Source organism: Hippichthys cyanospilos, chromosome 13 (assembly GCF_059441005.1).
Source record: "Hippichthys cyanospilos isolate Australia breed blue-spotted pipefish chromosome 13, RoL_Hcya_1.0, whole genome shotgun sequence".
Lineage (NCBI taxonomy): Eukaryota > Metazoa > Chordata > Actinopteri > Syngnathiformes > Syngnathidae > Hippichthys > Hippichthys cyanospilos.
This window is the reverse complement of record NC_142381.1, coordinates 19,367,423-19,379,250: the sequence shown is the minus strand read 5'-3', so window position 1 is coordinate 19,379,250 and position 11,828 is coordinate 19,367,423. Positions and strand designations below refer to the sequence as shown.

Sequence of the window (11,828 nt, the reverse complement as noted above, 5' to 3'; positions counted from 1 at the left end):
TCTGTTTTAAAAGGAATCTTTAGGTCCCTATCTCATTGAGTAGCATATAGTCACAAGGATAGCGAGGATATTTTTCTTTTAACTTTTTGATGAGTGTTTAGCAATTAACGACATTTACAGTAGCTGTGTCACTGTCAGTAATAACTCAATCCTTCATTTACAACCCAGTTGAATCTTCCATGACACCACACATTCCTAATTTTCCTTACAGTATTGGTAGCACACCAGAGGGTGAACACGCAGTTGTTCTACTGTACTTTGAAGCACACATTGACAGAAATACATTCACACTCACCAACAAGGAGACGAAGGATGCTACTGCAGTGGACTGCTTTGTTTTCCAAACATGAGTGTCCTTTGTGAGCACCTGCTCGTTACACCTTCTTTCTCTTGCCAGACAGGATGATCATAATACGAGCTTTTTGTGAGCATTGTCACTCACTGATCAGCAAGTGTTTACACAGGAATGGGTTTAGTTTAATCCTGGGTATTTTTTATTTTATTTTTTAGATTAATTAGATGGGGGGTATTTTGTTATTTTTTAAATTTAATCCAAATTATTTGTTACAGATGATCTTTAAAATAAATATTCTCCTCCTCTGTTACTGTGACGGGTTTCACCCTCATGAGCATCCAGAGCTTCCTTCCTCACATTTCCTTCACTCTTACGCCAAACAGTAGGCTAGTCCAAGGGTGGGCAAACTTTTTGGCTCAGAGGCCAGCAACAAGATACAATACAATACATATAAAATAAAATGCACGTGTTAACAGTACATATGAAACACAAACATAGCTAAAGTATGAATGTAATAACATATACAGTGGACCCCCGGGTTACAGCGTCCCTGCCTTATGTTTTTTTTTTCCATGTTGCGATGTGGAATACAGAGTTTTTTCATTTTTAGGTAATTGCACTTATTTTTTGTTGCCAGTAATGCCTCCATGCAATGCTTCACTACAATGCTGGTCTGCTATTGGTTGGCGTCTCCTCACAGAGATACTGGTCTGCTATTGGTCGGCCTCACTCGTTTCAAAATGACAGAACGGTAAAGCTTTGCTCTATTGTGAGTGGTTACAAAACTGTATTTATAGTGCATTTTACTGCTTAATTCAAAGTTGAATGGGTTTGCCATGGGTCCCAAGAATGCTAGTGATGTTAAAAAGAGAAGTACGAACATGATTTATATGAAAACGAAGATGGAGATAGTCAGGAAATACGAAGCCAGCCTAGCCTAGGCTACCCTTACTAGCAAATATGGCCATAACAAGCGCCATGCAAAGGTAAATAAATCCTTTCTATATTTTTATCTATGATGTTTTCTGATTGTAACTTCATAATAAAACAAAGCTTTACCGTTCCGCCATTTTGATGCGAGTGAGGCCGTCCAATAGCAGACCAGCATTGTAGCGTTGTATGGAGGCATTGACGGCAACAGAAAATAAGTGCAATTACCTAAAACCGCAAGCAGATGTAGACAAAACAACACAAATACAGCCAACCCCATAGGACAGCATGTCCAATGCTGTCCTAAGTCCGGCCCGGCGGCCAAATGCGGCCCGTGATCAATTTTCATCCGGCCCACAGCCTCCGTCATAAAATCAATTATTTTTGGCCCGCATGGAAAATGAATACATTGGGCAGCAGCGCTGTTACCTGCGTGTACTAAATGCTGCCACCTCTAGGGTCAACTAGGAACAGCAAATTAGTATATGAGTAATTGACTGTATGAGCCCCTAATTTTCTAAAATGGTGACAATCAACAAAAGGAGGAAAGTTGAGCTGCAGTGTGACGCAGTGAGCTTTATATTGCCAACTTTTACTGACAGCTGGATAAGGACAAGTTTCCAAGAGATTTGAGCATTTGGTAAGAAAATGCTAAGCTTGTTCGGTTAGACGTATTTGTGTGCGAAGACATTCTCGCTTATGAACTTAAGTTAGAGCCGTCTGAGGACACGGCTCCCGGACTCTCACTTAAAAGACATCTTGCACATCCATACTACTGCCATAGAGCCACACCTGGCCTTTGTCCTGCACTCCAGATCTCAGTTTCACCCATCACACTCATGCGGACAAGTCATTTTTGAAGTCTGAAAACTTTTTTTTTTTTTTTTTTTGTTTTTTTGTTTTCACTCCAGAATAATAACCATTTAAAAATCTAATCAACATTTATAGTTACTAATTTCATATTTTAAATGAGCCTTGCACTTGTTGATATGACTATTACTTGTTTATTCCTCTGTTATTGTGTTTAACAATTCTATAAATATTAATCTGCATTGGTGAGATATTTTTTTTTTATGTTTCATATGTAATTTGCACCTACGAGTACAATTACTTCTGTTCAACTGTTACAAAAAAGTAAATTAAAGTGTTGAAAAAAGTGAAGTGAACAATTTCAATATTAAATGTCAATTCAATTTTGATATGCATGTTTCAAATTAACCAAAACACATGCTTAAGATAGCGGAAATGAAAAGAAAAAAGCAAATGTGAAACAATGTAAAGAACATGTAAAGAACGCCTGCCAAGGTTGTTCCCCACTACATTTTTAACACACCAAATCTGGCCCACTTTGCAAAAAGTTTGGACACCCCTGCCCTAGGATCATGACAGTTGTTTCTGTTGCAAAGCGTGGAAAATACTGTAAAGACGGGAAGAAAAAATTCCACATTGCAACGTAAAAAAAAACTTAAGCTAGGGATGATTTAACCCGGGGGTTCGCTGTACATGCAATAGCCTAAGGAAGCTTTTATTTTTAAGTTGACCCTCACAGCAGTGGTTGCAAAGCGGCTTACTAGAACAGTCCTTGCATCTCCAGTTCCTCGGAAAGAAACCGCTAGTTGATCAAGCTGATTGTATGAAACGGCACAGGTCCCTTGTCCGGCATTAAGGCTAACTGCTAAGGTGAGTAAATGACGCATTCAAATGCACTTGGACATTTCATATTTTGAAATAAAGTCTACCAATGCATGTTGGCTTTCAAATTTATAGCTGTCATTCTACATTCTAATAGTTGTAATGTCAATGGATCAAAATAAGAAATAAACATGACAATTGTATATCCCCCCGGTTTACAACTTCCCTGGCTTGCGTTTTTTTCACCTTATGATGTCTACCGCGGGATTTTTTCGTCCCACCTTTTACGCCATTTTTTTCGCATTACGACAAAGATTCCTCCTCAAACATGCTGGTCAGTGTGCGTGCATGACTGCGAGTCGCTCTGCGCTATTATGTCTATACACACCATATGGCCGTAGTGAAGTAGTGACACAAGTCACCGCTTACGTCATTAGAATGATGGTCTGGTATTGGACGGCATCACAACTCCCTAAAATACTGGTCTGGAAGCACTAAGATGCTGGTCTGCTATTGGTCGCTGTCACGGTTTCCAAAATGGCGGGGCGTTAATGCTTTGTTCACCTGTGAGTGCTTACAAAAACGTATCTATAGTGCATTTTAGTTCTTGATTCAAACCTGAATTGGTTAGCCATGGGTACCAAGCTTGCATGTGATGTTAAAGAGAGAAATAAGATAATGATTTATATGGAAAAGAAGTTGGAAGTAATCAAGAAATACGAAGAAGGTTAAGCTAAGCTAGGCTACCTTCATGGAATATGGTTTAACAAGCTCTCACATCACTCAAAGGTAAATGCATCCTTTCTACTGTATATTTTTTATTTTACGATGTTATTTAATTATATACATGTATATTACACATAAGTAGCACTCACTATACAGTGAACCCCCGTGTTACAACGTCCCTGAGTTACGTTATTTTCATGTTGCGATATGGAATACTGAGTTTTTTCATCCCCTCTTTATGACATTTCCCCCGTTGTGCAACTGACATGACTTTAGGAGCTTTGCTGTATTTGTGTTGTCTGCATCTGACGGCGTTTTAAGGTAATTACACTTATTTTCAGTTGCCGTCCCTGCAACGTGTCATTACAATTCTGCTTTTTGTCAGCGTCTCCTCTCTGAGATGGTGGTCTGCTATTGGTCGGCCTCACTCGTTTCAAAATGGCAGAATGGTAAAGCTTTTTTCGATTGTGAGTGGTTACCAAACCGTATTTATAGTGCATTTTACTGCTTGATTCAAAGTTGAAAGGATTAGACATGGGTCCCGAGATTGCTAGTGATGTTAAAGAGAGAAGTAAGAAGATGATTTATATGGAAACGATGCTGGAGATAACCCTTATTAGGGAATATGGGCATAACAAGCGGCACTCAAAGGTAAATAAATCCTCCTATATTTTTCATTTATGATGTTTTCTGATTGTATACATGTTTATTATATATATGTAGCACTTACTATACTATTTTGGTACCAATTTTAATATGTATGTTCAATTTTAATGTTTTTACTAGGGGTTCTAAACGCATTAGCTATTTAACATGGGTTTGCTTTATACAAATTTGAAAGGGTTAGCCATGGGTCCCAAGCTTGTTAGTGATGTTAAAGAGAGAAGTAAGAAGATGATTTATAAGGAAATAAAGCTGGAGATAATCAAGAAATACAAAGCTAGCCTAGCCTAGGCTACCCTTACAAGGAAATCTGGGCATAACAAGCGCCACTCAAAGGTAAATAAATCCTTTCTATATTTTTTTTTATTTATGATATTTTCTGATTGTATACGTGTATATTATATATACGTAGCACTGACTATACTATTTTGGTACCAATTTTAATATGTATGTTCAATTTTGATGTTTTTACCTGGGGTTCTAAACGCATTAGCTATTTAACATAGTTTTGGATTGCCGTCCCTACACGGGGGCCCACTGTACTAGTTTGATACCACTTTTTAATATGTATATACAATTTTTATGTTTTTACCTGGGGTTTTGCACACATTTGCTATTTAACATAGGTTTGGATTGCCCGCCATACAGCGAATTTGTTTTCCAATCCCAACCATGGAATATATTAATCTCGTAAACCGGGGTCCCACTGTATATATTTTTTTAAATATATTTAGGAGTTTTCAATATTGTATTAAACATCTATTTAATCAATGCAACATTTAGTTATTGTGTGAAGGCAAATATTCCTCCTTTTTATTCCGCCCGTTTTTTGACGCGTTTCAACTTATTCCCAGTTCATTTGATTCACACCGTTCCAATTTCATATTACTGTATTCCAATTTATCGTGCGACAACGGCTTCCATTTTTCTCATTCCATGTATTTACAGATTTTCCACAATTCTCTGTTTTACACGCCCAAAATCCCATTGACTTAACATTGGGTGATTTTATATTTTATGCATGGGTGTATCCATTTTTACTTCCCAGAATTAAAAAGTTTCCCACAATTTCATATGCTACAGGTGCACATAGTACAGTGGGCCCCCGTGTTACGAACTTAATCCGTTCAGCGGCTACGCTCGTAACTTGAACTGCTCGTATGACGGGCAATCCAAACCTATGTTAATTAGTGAATGCGTGCAACGCGTGCAAAAACCTTAGGTAAAAACATCACAACTTTATACACATATTAAAAATGAGTAACATAATCTACTATACAGTTAAATTAAATAACATATACAAATGAAAAATGACATTTACCTTTGGGGCGACGTGACTTGAGCTGGGTGGAGGCGGAGGGGAGCAGAGACCCACCCGCAGAATTTATTTATTTATTTTCTTAAACGGGAACTTTTCTCAAACTAGAACATATCACCGGCGATTTCCTTCTCTTTAATCCATAATAGAAGAAGCCTCTCAATTTTGTTGTCGATCGAGGTCCCTCCCCCGGCAAGGAAAGTCTTGCCCTTATAAGATTGCCGAGCGTTTACGGCCATGCTCACGAGCAAGGTTAACCATGCGTGTGCCTCCTTCGTATTTTTTTTTTTTATTATCTCCTGCTTCGTTTCTATTGTCATCATCCTCTTAATTATTCCTTTACCGCCACTATCAATTTTAGAAGCCATGTCTATAACAGATAAATTTTGCAAAGTCTTAACAAAATTCCTTCCTTCCGTTTTTGACTGATTTTCTCTCCTTCCTTCCGTCCCGACCAGCTGTGCCATCAAGCTAGATGAAGGCGTTCGACCAATAGCATATCGGCATCTCTGTGACTGACACCGTGACTGAAACAGTGACTGTGACAATGTAAGAGCAATAGCATTTTAGCGTTACCGTGTCATGCGTGAGCAGATGATTTCGTTGATGTAGCAAAGCGAGGTCAATTGTACGTACACATTGACTGGCAACACGTGGTGAAATCATAGTTAAAACCATCACGAATTTACACTCATATTTAAAATTAGTACCAAAATCTACTGTACAGTCAATTTAATTAACATGGATAAACAAAGGATAAATAACATTTTCCTCTGGGGCGACGTGACTTGAGCTGAGTGGAGACGGAGGTGAGCAGAGACCAACCCACAGAATTTATTTATTTGTTTTCTTAAACAAGAACTTTTCTCAAACTAAAACATATCACCGGCGATTTCCTTCTCTTTAATCCATAATAGAAGAAGCCTCTCAATTTTGTTGTCGAGCGAGGGCCGTCCCCCGGCAAGGAAAGTCTTGCCCTTATAAGATTGCCGAGCGGTTCCGTCCATACTCACGAGCAAGGTTAACTATGCATGCGCCTCCTTCGTATTTTTTTATTATCTCCTGCTTGGTTTCTATTGTCATCATCCTCTTACTTCTTCCTTTACCGCCACTTGCAGTTTTAGAAGCCATGTCTAACAGATAAAGTTTGCAAAGGCGTTCGGCCAATAGCATATCGGCATCTCCGTGAGTGAGACCGGGACTGTGACCTTAATCGACCAATAGCATATTGGCATCTCCGTGACTGACTCCGTGACTGACACCGTGACTGAGACAGTGACAGCGACATTGTAAGAGCAACAGCGTTCAATGTTGCCGTGATGAGCGTCAACTTCTGATTTAGTTGCCGTAGCAAAGCGAAAATAAATGTATGAATACAATGGCCGGCATGTCGTATTGTTCGTAAGACGGAAGGTTTGTGCGTAAGTGGGGGACAAAAAACTCCGCGGTCCACTCTCGTAAGTCGAATTGTTCATAAAAGAGGGTGTTCTTAAACCGGGGGCCGACTGTACTCTATTTTCTATGGTACCTCCATCTAGTGGCCATTTTAGATGAATACTTACCTACACCATATACTACATCTCCAGTACACCCATGTGAGACAGCCATCTTGGACATTTGACAAGCTCTCGCCCCAGCCCATTCACTTTGTATGGAGAAAAAGTGAAAAAAGTCAGAATTTTTTTTTTGGGGAACCCCTCACCTCCAAATAAAGGGTACCATCTTTTTTCAAAACCATGATTGGGATTTTCAATGAAAGCCCTGCGACAATCCGACATTCCGATAAGCAATTATAGACAATTTTCCAAATTTCGATAATGGGTACCCACCACAAAACGGGTTTTGCCTTGTAACTTTTACTTTTTTTTTTTACCTATACAAACCGTTCCAAATTTAAATCTTTCAAATGATCTAAACCTATGCCCACACCTTGCTTCCACCCAAAATTTTACTTTTGCTGGCAAATTACCTATGGTTTTTCCACTTTTTTTCAGTTTTTCACCTGTATCTTCTACATTATTTGGTCTATTCAGGCCATTCCAACGTTATATGTTAAAGACTATTCTTGCCACTTCCTTTCACCTATTAATTTATGTTTTTGCAATTCAAATACCCACACAATTTCCACTTTTTCCCATTTTTTCCTTGTATCTTCTACTTTGTACATTATTTGGCCTATTCAAACCTTTCCAACATTGCAATATTAACATTTCTTCATAGATTCAAGCCATTCAAACATTCAATCTCATTCCATCATTCAACGCTGCTCCCTTCAGCACCTACGCCTTCACATACGATTTCTTCAGGAATTGTACATTTTCTAATTCCTCTTTTTTATTCCATCCATTTTTTGACGCGCTTCAAGTCATTCCCAGTTCATCCGATTCACGCTGTTCCAATTTCATTTTTCCAAATAATTGTGCGACAACTGCTTCCATTTTTCTCATTCCAAATATTTACAGATTTCCCACAATTCTCTGTTTTCCACGCCCCATATCCCATTGATTTAACATTGGGTGATTTGACATTTCATATTTACAGCTTTCACATTTCATATTTTCAATATTTACCTCATTCATCTCACCTTAGGGATCATTCCCATCATTCCAGTAATTCATACGTTCCAATATTTTCCCATAATTCCATATTTCTCACCCTTATTAATATTTCACAATTCATTTTCAATGGGAGGATTCCCCATTCATTCCAAAGGGAGATTTCACATTTCACATTTTGAGCTTTTCCATTTCACATTCATAATATTTAAATCTTTCATTTCACCTCATGGATCATTCCCACCATTCCAATAATTCACAAATATTTTCTCATAATTCCATATTTTTCATCTATAATAATTCATAATTCATTCCCAATGGCCTATTTAACAGTTCACACTTGAAGCTTCCCCATTTCACATATACGTCATTCAATTAATTCCTTTCACATTTTCATCTTTACTAATATTCACACATTCCATTAATTCATAACTATTTTAATATTATTACCCATAATTCCTCATTCATTCCCAATGTTCTCACCGTTCTCACCAAAACTTTGTACCCTTCTTTCTTCGCCATTACTAATTGGATTTACACCGTTCCAACCTTAATCGATTCCCCCGATTCCCGCCATTCCATGAATTCCATTTTCCTTTTCCCACAATAATTGTTTTTCCCCACAATTCTACTTTTTTCACTTTTTCCCTCATATCTTGTACATTATTTGGCCTATTCCAACTGTTCCAACTTTGTAATATTCAGAACACTTCACTGATTCAAGCCATTTAAACATTACACACCATTCCACCATTCAACGCCTCACTCTTTAGTGTTTTCACCTTCACACGCAATTTCTTCAGGAAATGCACATTTAACTGGTTATTTAATGGTACTTATTTATTTAATTATGGCACTTTCGGTGCTTAGTAACCATTTATTATGCAGCTGTTACAAAGCCCCATACAAAGTTTTTGTATTTAAGTGTGTGTCCTACATCTGCTAGTCATAGTGCTCAAACTGGGTCACTCCAGAACCCTGCTGCATTACTCCAACACTGGCTCCTACAGAGCTTTTGCTCGCTCCACATCAGAGTACTTTCTTCTTCTAAAAAGGGAAAATCCTGAACGTGTGTATGTGTGACTGTATGTGTAGACATGAGTGATGGCAAGAAAGAGCAACTTGGGATGCATTGTCATGGCAACCTTCTCTGTAGCCCGCCCACAAGCTTGTATGTCAGTGAACAATACTCAGTGGAAGAGAGCGAGAGAGAGAGAGAGAGAGGGGGGGGGGGCAGATGCGGAGTGAGGCAGTATGTGATTGGTCACACCCCCTTGTCTTTGTGTGGCGCAGAGGATTGTGGGTAGCCCTTGACTGAACGTTCATTTGTGTGTAAGTAGGGGAAAGAAGGGGAGGGCACAGGGAGAGTGAGTATGTGCCTGTGAGAAGAGTAGAGGACGTAACAACCCTGTGTGTTTGCTATGGGCGGGGGAGGATTAGAGTGTGTGTGTATCCTGTTGTGTCACAGAGGGGCATGAGCCAGTGCCTGCTTACGTGAGGGAGAACTGTGCTATCATCAGAAGCAACTGCGCTTAAATTGGAGTCCGTTTTTAAAGTAGACTGGAAAACCATTAACCAAGGTACGAATCCGCCTGCTGGCCTTGCCTGGATGTGCGTATCATTGTGTTGGACTCGTTCATTACATGTTAGCGTGTTAGCAGCAGCAGCTAGTAAGCCTTGTGAGTAGAACATAGCATCACAGCTGTATGTAGCGAGTGAGACGGAGAAAGACAAATATGAGTGGCGGAAGGATGTATGCCCATACATATATGTATTACACGCTGTTGGGGAAAAAGTAGGACAAATTGCTAGATGGGAAATGATGTAAATGAATGGCGAGAGAGGCGGAGGGATGGAGAGCATGACAAAAGGAGGGGGTGTGGTTTAGTGGTGTGGACAAAGGAGGCTGGCTGATTGTTTACTACCACTGCAGTGAGAGAGACATGGACGATCAATGCTCCCTTGTCCTGCTTTTATTGACCTCGTGTTCACGATACCGGTTTCCTATTTTCACCCTGTTATTTGCTATTAGTTTCTCTTTTTCCGACGATCCGACAAGCATCTCCTTTTTTCGCTCAGTTAGTTTTCTTATTTTTTCGGAAGGGGGATCGTAAAAACGGAGAACATTCTGTCTGCAAGCTAGCAGCTGCTATGCCAAAATGGCTTTTATTTATGTCAGTGCTTTTAATGGCATGGTGTTTGAGACAGCTAATAAAATGACATGGAAGGAAAATCTAGCACAACTATTAAACAATTGTTGGTTGACTATAGCTCTGCTGTTTCCTTGCATTCTGCGTTCATCCTGCAATAACGTGGCCTCTCCATTTTTTAAAGTAAATAATTAATATCTCATGAATTGAAGATTGAAGTTAACTTGAATTGCAATATTAGTATTTCATGCAAGCATAAATCATAATCCTTTGTCATTAATGACAAAATACTATGTGCCTTGCAATTGGCTGGCATCCAGTTGAGGGTGTCCCCTGTCGACAGCTGGGATTTGCACCAGCAAGTCAGCGACCCAAGTAAGGAAAATAGATGGATGGGCACAATGCTAAGGATGTGCACCATCGGGTATGGGACAAGACACAAATCCCACTCGACAAGATGTCTCACATGATTGAGTCCACGAGAACAAGAGAAAATGTGATTTTCTCAACATTTTTGATATAAAAGAATGTGTAATGTTTCCAGATTTTGAAATGTTTAACGAGTAGACCAGGGGTTGGCAACCTGCGTCTCTCGAGCCGCATGCAGATCTTTAGCGCTGCCCTAGTGGCTACCTGGAGCTTTTTCAAAAATGTTTGAAAATTAAAACAGATGGGGGAGAGAAATATTTTTTTCATTTTAATATGGTTTCTGTAGGGGGACAAACATGACAAAAACATTAACGTTTTCCAATGCTGTAGATATGTGTATAATAAATAATACATTTCAACATTTCTGTCAACGAAGAATCACATCATAGCCAGCGACACGCATTTCTATCAGCAGGGCGGGATGCTGATACAATTCGTTATATTACAACAAACCAGCGGCTGTGATGGTCCATGCATCCCAAAGGGAAAAAGAGAAAAATAGCTGAGGAAAACAGAGGATTCAATATTTCTTGGACCGAATCATTTGCATTAGTTGTCAATGTGGACGTACTACCTGAATGTTTGCTCTGTAGCGAGAAGTTGTCAAATAACAAACAGAGCAATGTGGAACGACATTTTCAGGGAAGGCGTTCTACATTTGCAGCCGAGTAAGTGTCATGGTTTGTTGGGTTGTGGGTCTATTTTGAGGGGTTCTGTTTCTGTTTACGTTTATAGTTCCTGTTTCTGCCCCTGTCGCGTCTCCCTGCGTTAGTTTTGATTTAGTCCACCTGTCACCCACGTGTCATGACATTGTCGTCTTGTAGTCCCGTCTCGTCTCGTCCATCAGTTTCGTGTATTCCTGCCAGCCTGCCCATAGTGTTTGTTTTCTGTTTTTCCAGCTTGCCTGCGCCCTTAGTTTTTGCCGTCCTGTTTCTCCCGCTTTTTTGTTCCCGTTCGTTGTATTAATAAACATGGATTTCATCAACCCCCTGTCCCGATGCTCCCCTGCTTTTGGGTCCTCCTCCTCCGCAACCACGCCGGCGTTCACACCCGCCGTGCACCCCCGTGACAGTAAGCAGTTGGCAATGAGAGAAAAAATGTGATTGCTTTACTTCTGCAGAAATTAGAGG

General features: G+C 39.6%; 1 protein-coding gene across 2 annotated transcripts in view; it reads left to right on the top strand.

Annotated features, from left to right (window-relative positions):
• LOC148414162 (storkhead-box protein 2-like) overlaps window positions 1-11,828 on the top strand; it is a 54,963-nt gene that overhangs the window by 2,463 nt on the left and 40,672 nt on the right. Inside the window, exon 1 of one of the 2 annotated variants that reach the window (XM_088431199.1) lies at window positions 9,506-9,699. The exons of the other annotated variant lie outside the window; for it this stretch is intronic. The gene's annotated coding sequence lies outside the window, so the exon portion shown is untranslated. Of the gene's footprint in view, window positions 1-9,505; window positions 9,700-11,828 lie in introns of those variants that run through there. 2 annotated transcript variants of the gene reach the window in all.